The sequence below is a fragment of the Coenobita brevimanus genome, chromosome 57 (genome assembly GCF_032717465.1).
Source record: "Coenobita brevimanus isolate Jiangsu-jjx chromosome 57, ASM3271746v2, whole genome shotgun sequence".
In the NCBI taxonomy this organism is placed as follows: Eukaryota; Metazoa; Arthropoda; class Malacostraca; order Decapoda; family Coenobitidae; genus Coenobita; species Coenobita brevimanus.
In genome coordinates, this window is record NC_137010.1 from 15,395,310 (window position 1) to 15,408,908 (window position 13,599).

The following is a 13,599-nucleotide window of genomic DNA, read 5'->3' on the forward strand; positions in this document are numbered from 1 at the left end:
ATGATGTGCTGTAGGAGAGCTTCCTTCTTAAACTCCGATGTGACAGATTCCGGCAAAGTCCAGACGAGTTTATTCGACTCATGGAAATCTATTTATCAGCAACTCATGGAACTCTATTATCAGAAAGATGCCTTAATCCCAGGAGGGGAGGGAGGGGGCACAAACAAATCGCCACCATGTCACGGAAATCCACAACAGTAGAAATGTTAACATATCACGATGATCACTCTGGTTAACTAAGAATTTTGTTTTATGCTCGCTAACGACAAAAGAATTTGTTCAGAGTAGCCAAAGACATCACACAGACATCAATGTTTGAATGGATTAATGCAAATGCAAACGCCTCCAAATATTTTCCCATTTTACCAGATGCAGAAAGGCTATACAGACAAACACTGCGTTCATCGCTGCAAAAGGAGTATTAAATGTAATATATTTAAAAAAAAAAAAATCTTCGTTTACACATCTCTGAATTTACGTAACGATGCAATATATGCTGATGCCAACGGCCATACCACGTTCAGTACACCGCTTCCCGTTTGATCAGCGAAGTTAAGCAACGTTGGGTCTGGTTAGTACTTGGATGGGTGACCGCCTGGGAACACCAGATGCTGTTGGCATCCCTACCTCAAGTGGGGTTGGTGGAGGATTAGTGCCCCTCCCTGTAAAACAATTAACTCTAAGCCCTTGGCCACCCCGTCTGGGATACATGGCGTCTGGCAATGAATGAATGTATATCTGAGCTTCACATGGTAAAACTAAATGAATCAATAACTGTTATAAGATCATGCTACATGGGTGTACAGAAATGAAAACTGAAGCAAGTACAGTAAAATTCCAGAAAATTTGTGAGGCGACCACAAGAGCTGACATGTGACCAGGATACGGTGCCCGTCAAACTAGTTTTAAAAATTTGAAGTTGATAATTTTTGACGTGGTACCCCTGCAAACTGTTACGCCTGATGAATGAAGTGTATAAGCAAAATTTCAGCAATTTATGTCAACATTTACTGGTTGCTCAATGAGGGTAAAGTTTTCGTGCTAACGTATTTTTATTTGGGCTTTTCAAAATGACTGGGCTCTTCTGGTTGGATGATTCGATGTGGTTTATGACTAGAGGAAAGTAAATTTATCATTATTTTCAGTAATTAAGTGTTGGACAACCTTTGGGCAATTTTGACTTAAGTTTAACAGGCATTCGATCATCTGGCAACACTGCTCCTTTGGGCGCCATCATTGTCTCATTGTAACAACTGTTTCTAAAACAGTCAGACATCTGTCCAATTTTATAATATTGCTCAATGCTCTGCTTTATAATATTGCTCACTGCTCACCTGTGCTGTTCTGTTTGCATTTCAGATTAGTCAATAATATTCCTTATCTCGAGAGAAAGTATGGCAGAAGCAGCTCCTTCAGGCACAGTAACACGCAGTGCCACTCAAGCATGAATGAATGGTCCATTAGAAAAGTTACAAGGAATGAAACTTTCGACTAGCCGTCAAGTGCTCTTCGTCTTTTTACATCAACATAAAGTTCTTGGTAAGACAATCAGGGATGGCTGGTGTGCCGTAGCTGAAGCTCTCCAGATGTGGTCAGTGGCTCGTATCCCAACAACAATTGAGAGGAATGCCATTGAGAAGCTTGAAAAAATGTTTTACCGATGGCAGAAACTGAAGCAGAACGTTAATCGCAGAACTCAGATCCAGATAGCCAACGAGACTTCTTTGCGTGAAGCTTTGGAAAAACTGTTTGATGTGGCACATGCGAATGCTATGAAAATGATAACTATTGCTGAAGACAGGGCTTTCTTAGAAGACAAGCGCGGGCCACGCATAGGCTATATGGGTAGTGGAGACACTGCATTGGCTGCAAAAGAGGACAGGAAAAAGACTGAATCGAAGGGAATATCTCAGAAGTAAAGAAAAGGGAAAGAGATAGAATTTCACAGCTGAGGCACATGACCTGACTTCAGAAGACGATTTGCCCACACTAGCAGACGATGACTTTGAGGCTAATTTTATACCATCTTGCTCATCAAGAAGTACCAAACAGCGGCCTGTGTCAATAATTACAGCAGAATTAAGTGCTGCACTTGATAGAGCCAATGTCAGCAACCGTAATGCAACTTTTCTTCTGGCTGGGACTGCAAGAAGGCTTATCTCTAAATTACCGTAGCTGTCAGTCCTGAGCCAGTCAGAAGAGCAAGACAAGTTTCGTGAACACACGGCCCAAACTAGAAAAAACAATTTTGATGCATCCGTACCTCTAGTACTGCACTGGGACGGTAAAATGTTGCTGGATATTACAGGCAGGGATAAAGTTGACAGGTTGCCAGTCTTAGTATCAGGATTTCAAGTGGAGCAGCTTCTCAGCGTCCCAAAACTTCTAAATGGTATGGGTGAAACAACTAGCGATGAGGCTGTTAAAATGTTGAGAGAGTGGGATATAGTAGATCAGGTGAAGGCCGTGTGCTTTGACACCACACCCTAAAGATATCAGCAGGCTAAGTGGGGCTTCTGGAGCCATAGAGAACAGCCTTGGCAAAAACCTGTTGTACCTGGCATGTCGACATCATGTACAAGAAATTGTGATCGGAGATGTACTCAGATGCTGTTTTGGTCCATCAAATAGCCCTGATAATAGTTTGTTCAAGCATTTTCATCAATTTTGGCCACAAATTGACAGGAGTCAGTTTCAGACAGCAAACGATGATCCAGTCTGCGTTGAAGTCCTTGAGAAATGTACTGGCTTGAAGGACGATCTTATAGTTTTCGCAAAGCAAGCACTTCCGTCTAGTCAGCAGGCTCGTGATGACTACCGTGAATTGTTAGAATTAACGGTACTTTTACTGGGTGATACTCCACCAGGCGGTATAAGATTCATGGCCTTTGGAGCATTGCCTAGAGCTAGATGGATGGCCAAGTTGCTGTACTGCATAAAAATCTGGATGTTCAAACAGCAGTTCAAGTTAGAGGTAAGTGAAGAAACTGCACTGAGGGGACTGAATCTCTTGGATGCCTGCTGTACACAAAGGCTTGGACATTGTACCTGAGTAAGGAACTAATTGCCCTTGCATTTTTCGATGATGCTGTAGACAGCAACACTAAATGAAAGATGATCAGCGCTTTGAAGAAAGATGGTTCTGATGAACCACCAAAACGAATCCAGATGGAGCCAAGCAGAATTTCTGAAAGGGAACTTCATGACTTTGCCACAATCAGTACCATGTCATTCTTTGGGACACTTGGGTTGAATGCAGACTTCCTCACGCACGTGGATCCAGACAGTTGGCAGTCACATGAAGGTTTTCAGTGAACGAAGAAATTCGTCAACAACCTGGCGGTGGAGAATGACCGGGCAAAGCGAGCTGTGAAATTGATGCAGGACTTCAGTACCTCCATCACAATAAGTGAAGAACAGAAACAGTAAACCTGCTGCAAGCTGTCTCAAGTCAGAGTCAAGTACCCGGCAGCTAGAATAACGTTGCTTATCAGGAATCATATTCCGCAGTAGTGTTTTCAAGGCGATTATGCTTATTGTTTTGATTGTTGAAAATATGCTGTGATACAGCTGCAATAAACGCTTGGCAGAATTGTATTGGTTTGGTCTGAGAAACTTTTGAGGAATGAAGCGCGAGGATAACCTGCCATCGGATAAAAACCTTCAAACTTCGACCTCTTGAGCAACCTTTAAATATGCATCAGAAATTCTTAAAAACAAAAAATCACTGTGAACTACTTTCATCAAAGAAAACAAAATGGGAGGGTACCGCAGAAGAAATTCAGAAATTCATTTCTGATGGGCACTCTAATACATCATTCAATAACCTCAGGTTTGGAATGATATAGATCGTGATTTAAATGTTATTTTAAAATTTATTTAAATCAGCAATTTCTTACACATTAAATCTCATAAATGTCATATATATAAAAATGCATTTCGCGTGCAGCTTTTTATATTTACTCATGAATTTTACGAAAGAAATAAGACTGCACAAAAATAACGTTTTTAATATATTCAGTGAAGTAAGGAGAGTTCACTGTAACACATTGCTAAACTTAGCAATTATGACTGAAGTTACTAGGAAAAAAATACTTTCTCTGATTAAATAATTAAGAAATGTATCAAGAATTAAGAAAACAGGCATTACCATAGATTTAATGTTTAATTCTTGCTTTTCAATATTCTTCAGGATTTCAGCAGTTCATACTGTTTCATAATTTTAATAGTTTCAAAAATGAGTGGGACGGTATACTTACTAAAGATAAATTTGGCAGTACTATACTGTATATAAACTTTATTATTGCTCATCAAACCAGAAATAATATCTAATTCCATTTCATCTTCGCAGCAGTAGCTTTCAGAATATAGTAATAATTTCATTCTTCCTGCCGAATTGAATTTTTCGTCTTATTAAAGCAAATTCAATACATTTCAGCTTCATTTGTCCTTATCTGACGATTGTTCTACAGAGTGGTGTAGGACCTAACTTGAAAGAGCTTTATGGACTGGTAAATTCTCATGGTTTTTCAAAGTACAGGTTCTGTATTTTATTTATATTTTCGTACATTTGTGGGTTTACAGATTTATGACCATAGTCAGGTTAATGTCATTTATGAAATTATTATTTAAATCACTGGCTTGTTATAAATTATCTGTGACATGCTTTTTTCCAACCCTGTTAGCCTAATGGATGTCATGAACATAAATTACACAAAAAATGTGGGATGAATACTGGGAAAAGCTTACCAGTATGTCTATAGTCAATTGTTTAGTTAGCTCAGTTTGTAATGTCTTCCCATTTGTCAAGTGCCAGTAAGACACGTCGTAGCCTAAACAAGGTTGCGCTCAAACGCTTTGCATAATATAAGCAGCCAGTAGATGGTAATATAAACGCGACAGCAGCCTACGGTAGTGTTCTTCATCTGATATTTTTAACTGTTGATGACGAGCATTAATTGGTTTATAATACAGTAGCTATAATAAATAAATATACCAGTTGGGATATTAAACCAAATTAACGATTTTAATAAGCTACTGGTACCAGTTATTTGTATGCACTTCAAGGATAGTGCTGTATTATTTTTAAGGGCATCACAAAGGGGTTTATATATTAATAAATCATAATATGTTAAACTAGCAGAGGTACCCGACGATGTCTGGGTAAAACCCTATGATCGTGCATACAGGCATTGTCTGGAAACCTGGATGGCCACTCTGCCTGTTGATGAAGACCCCCCTGGGTTCCATTTCACCCAATGAACCTATGTTCCTCCTTGGGCCCATTTCCCCAGGGATATACAGTATTTCCCGTAGACCTATTCCTACTGTTGACCTATTTTCCCCACTATCCATCCCCCCAACCCTTCCCACTCACCCTGCTCACCAACCCATCCACCTACCCTACGCATCCACCTTCCCACCTACCATGCTCACCCACTCATCCTGCCCACCCCCACCCACGCTGTCCTACCACACCCATCCTCTCACCCACTCTACCCACTATGCCCTTCCACACCCATCCATCCACTCAACCGCGCTCACCCATTCCACCAATTCGTCCTTTCATCCGACCCGTTGTAGCTAATAATGATATGGCAGTAGAAGTAAAAATCACTACGGTAATTGGCTATAACGCTTCCACCATACTGACTTGATTATTTTTTTAATTAGTTTTAATCTTGCCCATCAGGGGCGCCATTGTATGTTTTTTGCGCAGTGGCATTCTTTTTGTTACCGTGTTTATATTTCATTGACAATAAACTATTCTTTACTTTGGAACAGAAGAGCAACACTGAAGAAATTTTCAGGTATTATGTCGACTTCTTAAAAAATCTGATAAAATGAAATGCCTCCATACAGAAATTTATTTTTGCCAGAAGTAATAAATATTACCAAAAAATACCGAAAAATGATATATTACAAAAAAGTCTGCAGCCACACCTGACACATTCCAGACACCCTAGTTTTGTAGACTTTCCCTAAGGCTAGCCCAAACTTTACCTAATATTACACCACTAGTGCAAGAGAAATTTGATATATGAAGTTATAATGGTATTTGTACTTAATATTACTTTCCTTCCTCCAGGAAGTGAGAAACAAGAGACAACATTGTAAAAGCAGCAATGTTAGATATTTGTTTAGACCAGCAGTTTAGAACCAGCAGATCGGTGCCATGGTGACATGACATCATCATTTCGGCACTGTTGTGGTCGAGTAGGGAGAAACTGTGAAAGTATACCTTGTGAAAATGAGCACTGTATGGTCAGTGACTTGAGGCTGGTGAGTTTTTAAGTTATCTCGAACAAGATGATAAGCTAGTTTTTTTTTTTTTTTTTTTTTTCATTTCCCTGGTTTTGCGATGCAAGTAAAAACGGCTCCAAAAAAGGCTGCTAACGTAATCTGACACATTTTTGCCTCTAAAGTACCACAACGAGGTCCAGCGTGGCGTACCCGGAAAGTTGAAAAAGCGGGAGAGGGCCTTTTTTTTTTTTTTTTTTTTTTTTTTTTTTTTTTTTTTTTAATCTGTGCAACCCATGACTTCGGCGAGCGCAGCGAGCCCGAGCAGCTGGGGAGTTCGGGGAGGAGCGGTAAGCCCCCCCTCCCCCCCCCCCGAGAAAATTTTGCATTTTGGCCAATTTTATGATTATTTTTAGGCCATATGGAATGGGTATACGGCATAAATGTAACATATTCTAAAGTCATTTTTAAGTACTCTGTGCCACTGAGTTATGATTCAGTCTCTCCAGTTACCTTATAAATTCAAACGCTCACATTTCGATCAAACAACTTTACAACTGTAATAGGGTAAGTTCTGTAACTAGGGAGGCTTGCTCTGAGGGAACCGCAACTTGTAACTGAAAACTTACATATCCTACATTTAAATGATGATGATGATGATGTAGATTTGTCCACCTTCGCTGAAGAGTGGACACGAGCAGAAGAAGCCCGTCAGAGAAATGGGCGTGGTGTGGAATGATAGGAGGAGGGGGTGGCGTGACTCGCACCGTGGAATGATGCTAGAAGGGGGGGGGGGATAGGAGGAAACTAGGTGGAGAAGTAGGGGGTAGGTCAGAGTAAGATGATGTCTGCTGCAGTGTGGGCGGGAGAAATGTAACTAGTGAGTGTGCCATGAATGGCTGAGCGGAGGGTGGCAGTGTCAGGGCAGTCTAGGATGTAGTGCAGTAGGGGTGACTCGTCGAGCTGTTAGCAGTGTGTACAAGGGGGGGGGGGGAATTGGAGCGGGTGATTTGGGAGTAGCATGGGTAGCCAAGCCTTAGCCGATGGCAGCTGGCGATCAGTGAGTGTGGCACGAGAGGTGGGGGTGTGAGAGGCTTGAATGCTGTGGCTCTGGCAAGCCAGGTGGCGGAGTACGAGCCCTCAGCTATAAGGTTTTCATGGTCTTCGATGGTGAGCTCGTGTATGCGCTGTCTTGCAATTTGCTTTATTTCAGAGAGGTTGGACTGGAGGGGGAACGTGGTCTGTTGTAGCGTGGTCCCCGCTCTGGCTGCGGCATCAGCACGCTCGTTGCCTGGGATGCCAATGTGGATGGGCAGCCAATGTAGGAAGATCTCACCCCCCCAGCGGGAGATGGAGCCGGCTACAGCATGAATGGAGGTCAGCAGGTTCACACTGTCAGTGAAGTGAAATGCTCGGAGACCTTGTATGGACGACAGCGAATCTGTGTGTATGACTATGCGCCGTTGTTGGAGTGGTAATGCATGTCTGCGGGCGCCAAGAATGACGACGAGCTCTGTCTCATATGTGGTGGCTCCTGTGGGGAGCCGCCAGGTCTCGACATGAGCCTCGCTGACGAATGCGGCACCTGCAGATCCATCAGGTGAGACCGATCCATCTGTGTAGTGCTCCCGAGTGTCGGGAGACTGAAGGGAGGAGATCCTTTGGATGGCATCTTGGCGGAGGAGAGCTGGATGAGAAGCTCTGGGACTGGCAGATATGGGGGTGATGCACTGGATGGAGGGGGCTGCCAGAGTGGGGGGGGAGGTAGGCATCATGGTAGCAGTCTGGACCTTCACTGAAGGCATGAGAGAGGTTCAGTTTATGAATGATGTTAGCATGGAGGGGTACCCTGTCCTTTCTTGGGTACGGGTTGGGTGGTCTTGCTACAGTCAGGGAGAGAGTTCAATACGGGCAGCGATGGTCTGTGTCGGCAGAGCTGTGCAGCTGTTGCTGACGATAGACTCCAGATCCTGTGGTGAAGAGATGGAAAGGCACTTTCCAATCTGAGATTTTCGAGTCGTGTCCACTGTGGGGCTCCCAGGATGACACGTAGTGCCCTGCTTTGGAGGGTCTCGAGTGCACGAACTTGCGCACCAGAGAGCCCTACAAGGCAGATGGCACCACAGTCAACAAAGGAGTGGATGGCGTGAATATGGAAGGTCCGGAGGACACGACTCGAAGCTCCCAGAGTGCGGATGGAGAGCGCTCTGAGAGCATTGATCCTGGGGGTAGCTCTCTCCCGCAAATAACGAATGTGGGTGGCGAAGGACAGGTTTCTGTCGAACCACACTCCCAAGTATTGATGACTGTGAACGAGGTCCAACTGATGTCCCCCGAGAAGGAGAGGGCGTTCAGGAGGGCGCATGCCAAAGTGCATGTACTTCGTGTTCTCGAGGTTGATTACATTCATTACTTTTTTTTCAACCGGCGATAATGCGATTTTATATATGCAGAACAGATATCAGGCGTTAACTTTCTAATTATCATCACCCTGACCTTTTTTTTCCCATCAAAGGATTGGGTGAGGTAGGGTCCACAAAACAGAAAAAGAAAACGAATGAGGGATAGCTAATAACAGCATGCTTGTCAAACTTTCATTCACATACCAATCAAGCCACAAGAATCCTGGTGTATCTATTTTAAAATTTCTTTGTAGATTCACATTGCAAATGTAGTCAGCCTGTTGACTCAAAAAAAAAAAAAAGGGGGGGGGGGAAAGGGAAGATGCTAAACCCTCCCCGTGTGTTCTGCAAATAATTCGCCCAGCCATCTCATTTCAATACCCTGACCTCAAGAACTTCCATACCTCGTTTTCTTACTCAGCCACTCTTCCATATCCATCCACCTCCTTCTAACCTAACAAACTTCTTCTAACGTTAATAATCCTTTGCCTCACTCCAGTCAATCTGTTACTAGGTACCACCTTATATATGTTACAGGCAGATTGTGAAATCAGTCAGTTCGTAAAATCCTTAATCTAGTAATTCTTAAACTTTCCACCCCCTCATATCCCCAGGCTCAGCTCCAAGTCAACCTGGTACCCACTTCTCTATTATTAATACTCCTTTCATATTCAATTTCTTATAAGTAGAGAAAAGAGAATAGCTATGAACATAGGCTGAATTTTATGGATACTTTTATTTTTGTTTTCAACAATTTTTGTTTTCAACAAAGTAATATTCATACACAAATTATTTTGTATAGTTACCATACACAATTAAGTGTTCATTTTCTTCAGGATGCCTCTCTGGATACCCTCCAAAAACCCATTTCAGTATCCCCTGGGAGTATAAGGCAATACTTTAAGAACATCTGCTTTAACCAGTTCGTGAAATGAGGTTAAACTGAGTTGGATTAATTAAGGGTAGGTTAATTTAGCCTCAGGTTAGGTTAGGCTGGGATAATCTAGGTTAAATTTCGGTAAGGTTAGGTTAATTTTCATTAGGGTTTACTTATCGTAATAATAACCATAATTAGCCATAATTTACCTAATTATCAGAACAGCCTTAATCATAATTTAGCCTTAATCTAAGTTAACCCAACCTAACCTGTGCTTAAACTAGATTATCCTGGATTAACCTATAGCCACAACCTAAATTACCCCGACCCAATCTAACTTCATTTCACGAACTGGCTACCCATCTCACGAAATGACTGATTCCACAATCTGCCTGTATAAAGATGGACGATGGAATTCTGGGATTCGATCCTGAGACCATATAGTTAAACTTTCAACCACCAACAATGCCATCAGGCCAGTACACAATATATTGTTTTTCTCCATATATTCAATCTAAGCATGCTTTCTTCTGTATATCGGTACTGATTACCATCATACTTAGTCCATAACTTTTCAGATCGCATTCTGATATATGCACTTCCCTTCATCAATAATCCAGTTCCATAGCTCTTACTTCATATTCGCTTTCATGTCATACCAAAGTTTCACACCCATAAGTTTTTGGGCACTAACGTACCTTCACAGCAGTATATCACAGTAAATGGTTAAAAATGTAAATGAATATTTGTACAAGGGCCTCTTGAGAAAGAATAATAACTTAGCACATGCATAATAAATCAATAAGTGTTTATAAGAGGCGGTGAAAGTCCGCCTTTGTCTTAAGTCAGGCTTTGTCTTAGCCTTTCGCACGCACAACGTGACCGTTTTCCGTCAGAGCGTATGCCCCCCTAAAAGCTTGTGCACGTCCATGAAACTTAACTAACCAAATCAAACGCGACTACAGAGTATTCTTATGACATTACTTCCCCATGCGCATCACCAAACGGCACCCATCCCTCTCATAAAACACCGTCCCCTTCATCATAGCTATATGCAGGGATAGATAAGGTTAATTTAATATCCAGAAACACGTTTCCTGCAACATCAAACCAACCCACAAAGGACAAAAACATGCTGGTGAAAGGAAGAAAAACGCCGAAAAATCAACCCACAAATATTGACCTAAAGGCCCATAAAAAATCGTGATGTTGAGTAGTTGTACTGTTCAATCGTTGCCCATCGCTTTACTAGGTAGAAAAAGTGATCTAAGACAGTTACCAGATGAAATACAGGCCGTGGCAACCCAGGTAGCCACCACAGCCCCAGGGAGATTACGGAGGGGTAGACAGCGTGCGACACGTCTGGTCAGTATGGACATACGTTCACCTGCGCCGGGAGCCCCTATTCCCCGGAGTGCACCCAACGAGACCACCCCAGTCCGAGTGCACTATCTTTTGGGCAAGCTAGCCCTCGCCAGGAATGGGGTGGAGCTGACCCTTCAGCTCCAAGCAGCACCCCAGCGATGGGCAGAAGCCGCTCAAAACAAGAGACGGCCTGTGGCCACTCTGAAAACAATGAGACGGCCTGTAGCAGCTCCGACTAAAGAACCACGGCCTGTAGCCAGGCCCCAGTGACGGCCAGAAGCCACACACAAAAAAGGCCATGGCCTGTAGCCAGGCCACCAAAGAGGAGACGGCCTGTAGCTGCTCTGTCAGGTGCTGCTTACACCCCCTGCAGAACCCGTCAAGGCTTGAAGCTGCATGAGGGGAGAGACAGGTATGCCCCCTCTCCTTCTGCAGTTGCCTCGGAGGGCATGACACCGGCATTGGCCTGTAGCTGCACCAGTAGGCAGGAGCCGGTCTGTAGCCACTCCTCGTCTACATGTCACCCTACACACAGGACTTCGGCGATGGCCTGCTGCCACGCTGACAGGCAAGCAATGGCCCGTTGCCGTGCTTCGTCTGTTTCCGTCAGGCAGTCAGGCCCTGGTGATGGCCGGAAGCCACACCGACAGTGAAGGGACGGCCTGTAGCCGCCGTCCGTCTGTTGCCCAAGGGAACTCGGTGACAGCTGGTAGCCGCACCGGGAGGGACACCAAAGTCCCTTACCCTCTATGACTCTGCAGTGCGAGGGCGACCTGCAATCAACCCTGCTTACTGGCGGGAACGCAGGCCACTCCTTTGTCCACCCAGACCAAGGCAACCTCCAGTAGGATGACTTCTGCCCCGAGGACTGGCAGAGAGGCCTGGTGTTATCCCCGGGGCTCTTCTCCATCCAGTCGGACCCCGAGGAGGACCTCCACCTGATGGACTCTGGCCAGGAGCGATGCCACAGCCCCAACCTGATGGCGACGCCAAGGGAAGGAGACTGCAGCCGACGGACCTCTGAGGGCGCCCCCAGGACCCCGGGGTGAGATCTCACCCCTCCCTGACGAAGGCGACGCCCTTCCTCCACCAGGCGCCTGAGGGAGCACTTCCAGAATCTGTTTGGCCCGAGTCCTAAGGGCCAGACCCCAGTACCCAGCCCCGACAGTGAGAGGCCCTTCACCACGCCCAGCCTAAACCCTCGACGAGAGATGACGTCCCTGCGAGTAGTTCCGTGGCCGTGGGAGGAAGGGACTCCTGAAGGGACTCCGCCTATCCCTGGCCGACGACTGTGAGTCCCCAGACCTTCCCGTTTCCCCTTTGCCCGATCAGTGACATCATATATAACAATGACTGTGATACATAGCTCCCACAGACTGTGAGTGAGAGGCAAAGACTGTGCAATGTAAGTGAATAGTGAAATCAAGTAAAGTGAGGAAAGACACTTGAGACAGTGCATATCCATTCTGTGCAAGACGAAAGGCAAAACTCAGTGTCATTATTATTACTCTGTGACAGTGCACATCCACCCTGTGTAAACCAAGAAACAGAAATCAGTGACAATATATATATAACCATCGTGAAACAGGAACCAGAGTCAGTGTCAGAGTAAATGTTCCTGAACTACCTCGTGCATAGCAAAACCTATATTTTGCCTTCTCATTGGGAACGAGCCTCCTGTGCAAGGACTGTGAAAGTTGTGTATTGCCTCCTTACCCAGACTAAGACCCCTGTCTATCTAGTATCCTGTGTGATACTCGAAACCCACCAGGCAGCCTATGTATTAATTTTGTTTAGCATATTGTGTAAACTGTCTTCCTGTTCCATAGCAAAGAATTTGTCAATAAACGTGCAAGGTTGTTGCCCTGTGTTTTTATGCCCTGTTCCTCTCATACTGTCTAAGCTTCGGTCTAGAAAGGGAACCCAGCTGCACCTATAGGCATTCTTAGGACGGGAAGCCGACCTAAAAAAGCCTAGCGTAACACCAGACCTTGTACCAGAGGTAAAGTTTCCAGAATATGATGGAATAGGAAAATCCTCAAAATTGTATTATGTATCTTGTTAGTATCTTTTCACTATCCACACTGTACCATTAACAAGAGGATATTATGGCGTTATAGGCGAACTAAATGGTTGAGGAAGAAGTGTTACAAAATCTCCTAGGCCAATGAAAGCAGCCTACGGCCGACTGCCTGCGTTAGTCTGACTGATGTCCAAGCTTGCTGACAGCAGTCTGCCGTGTTTCTAGTAAAACAGTGCTTCAAGAGTCCATATTGTTTGATCTCCCCTCATTTCCACTCCACGTTTCAACACCAACAGCGGAACACCTGGTCGCTTCTGTATACTTCGATCTATCATTTATAACACTTGCCTGAACAACAGTTGTTTCAACACCCCCTCCTGAACAATCACATTCATTAAAAAAAAAAAAAAAATGCTCAGGATGAGTACGTTCGCCATTTCCTAATTATATAATTATGTATCCATTATTTCTACCGATAAAGGCTATACTGCAAAGAATGAAATGAGGGCGGAGGAAAGATTTAGGAAGAGGAGAAAATATGGTATAGGGCACAAGGGCTTGAAAGTAAATGAAAATAACACAAAGGTGATGGTATCTAGAGTTGGAGATGGTACTATCTATGAAGAGTGGCCATGTGCGGTTTGCCGTAAGGGTGTAAGAAGTAATTACATCTTGCGCAATGTGTGATAACT

The 13,599-nt window shown here is 44.0% G+C and overlaps 1 non-coding gene across 1 annotated transcript; it reads left to right on the top strand.

Annotated features, from left to right (window-relative positions):
• The first annotated feature begins 501 nt into the window (after positions 1-501).
• Positions 502-620, top strand: LOC145402494 (5S ribosomal RNA). The gene has a single exon (XR_013897789.1). It is a non-coding gene; the product is annotated as a 5S ribosomal RNA (ribosomal RNA).
• The last annotated feature ends 12,979 nt before the right edge of the window (positions 621-13,599 follow it).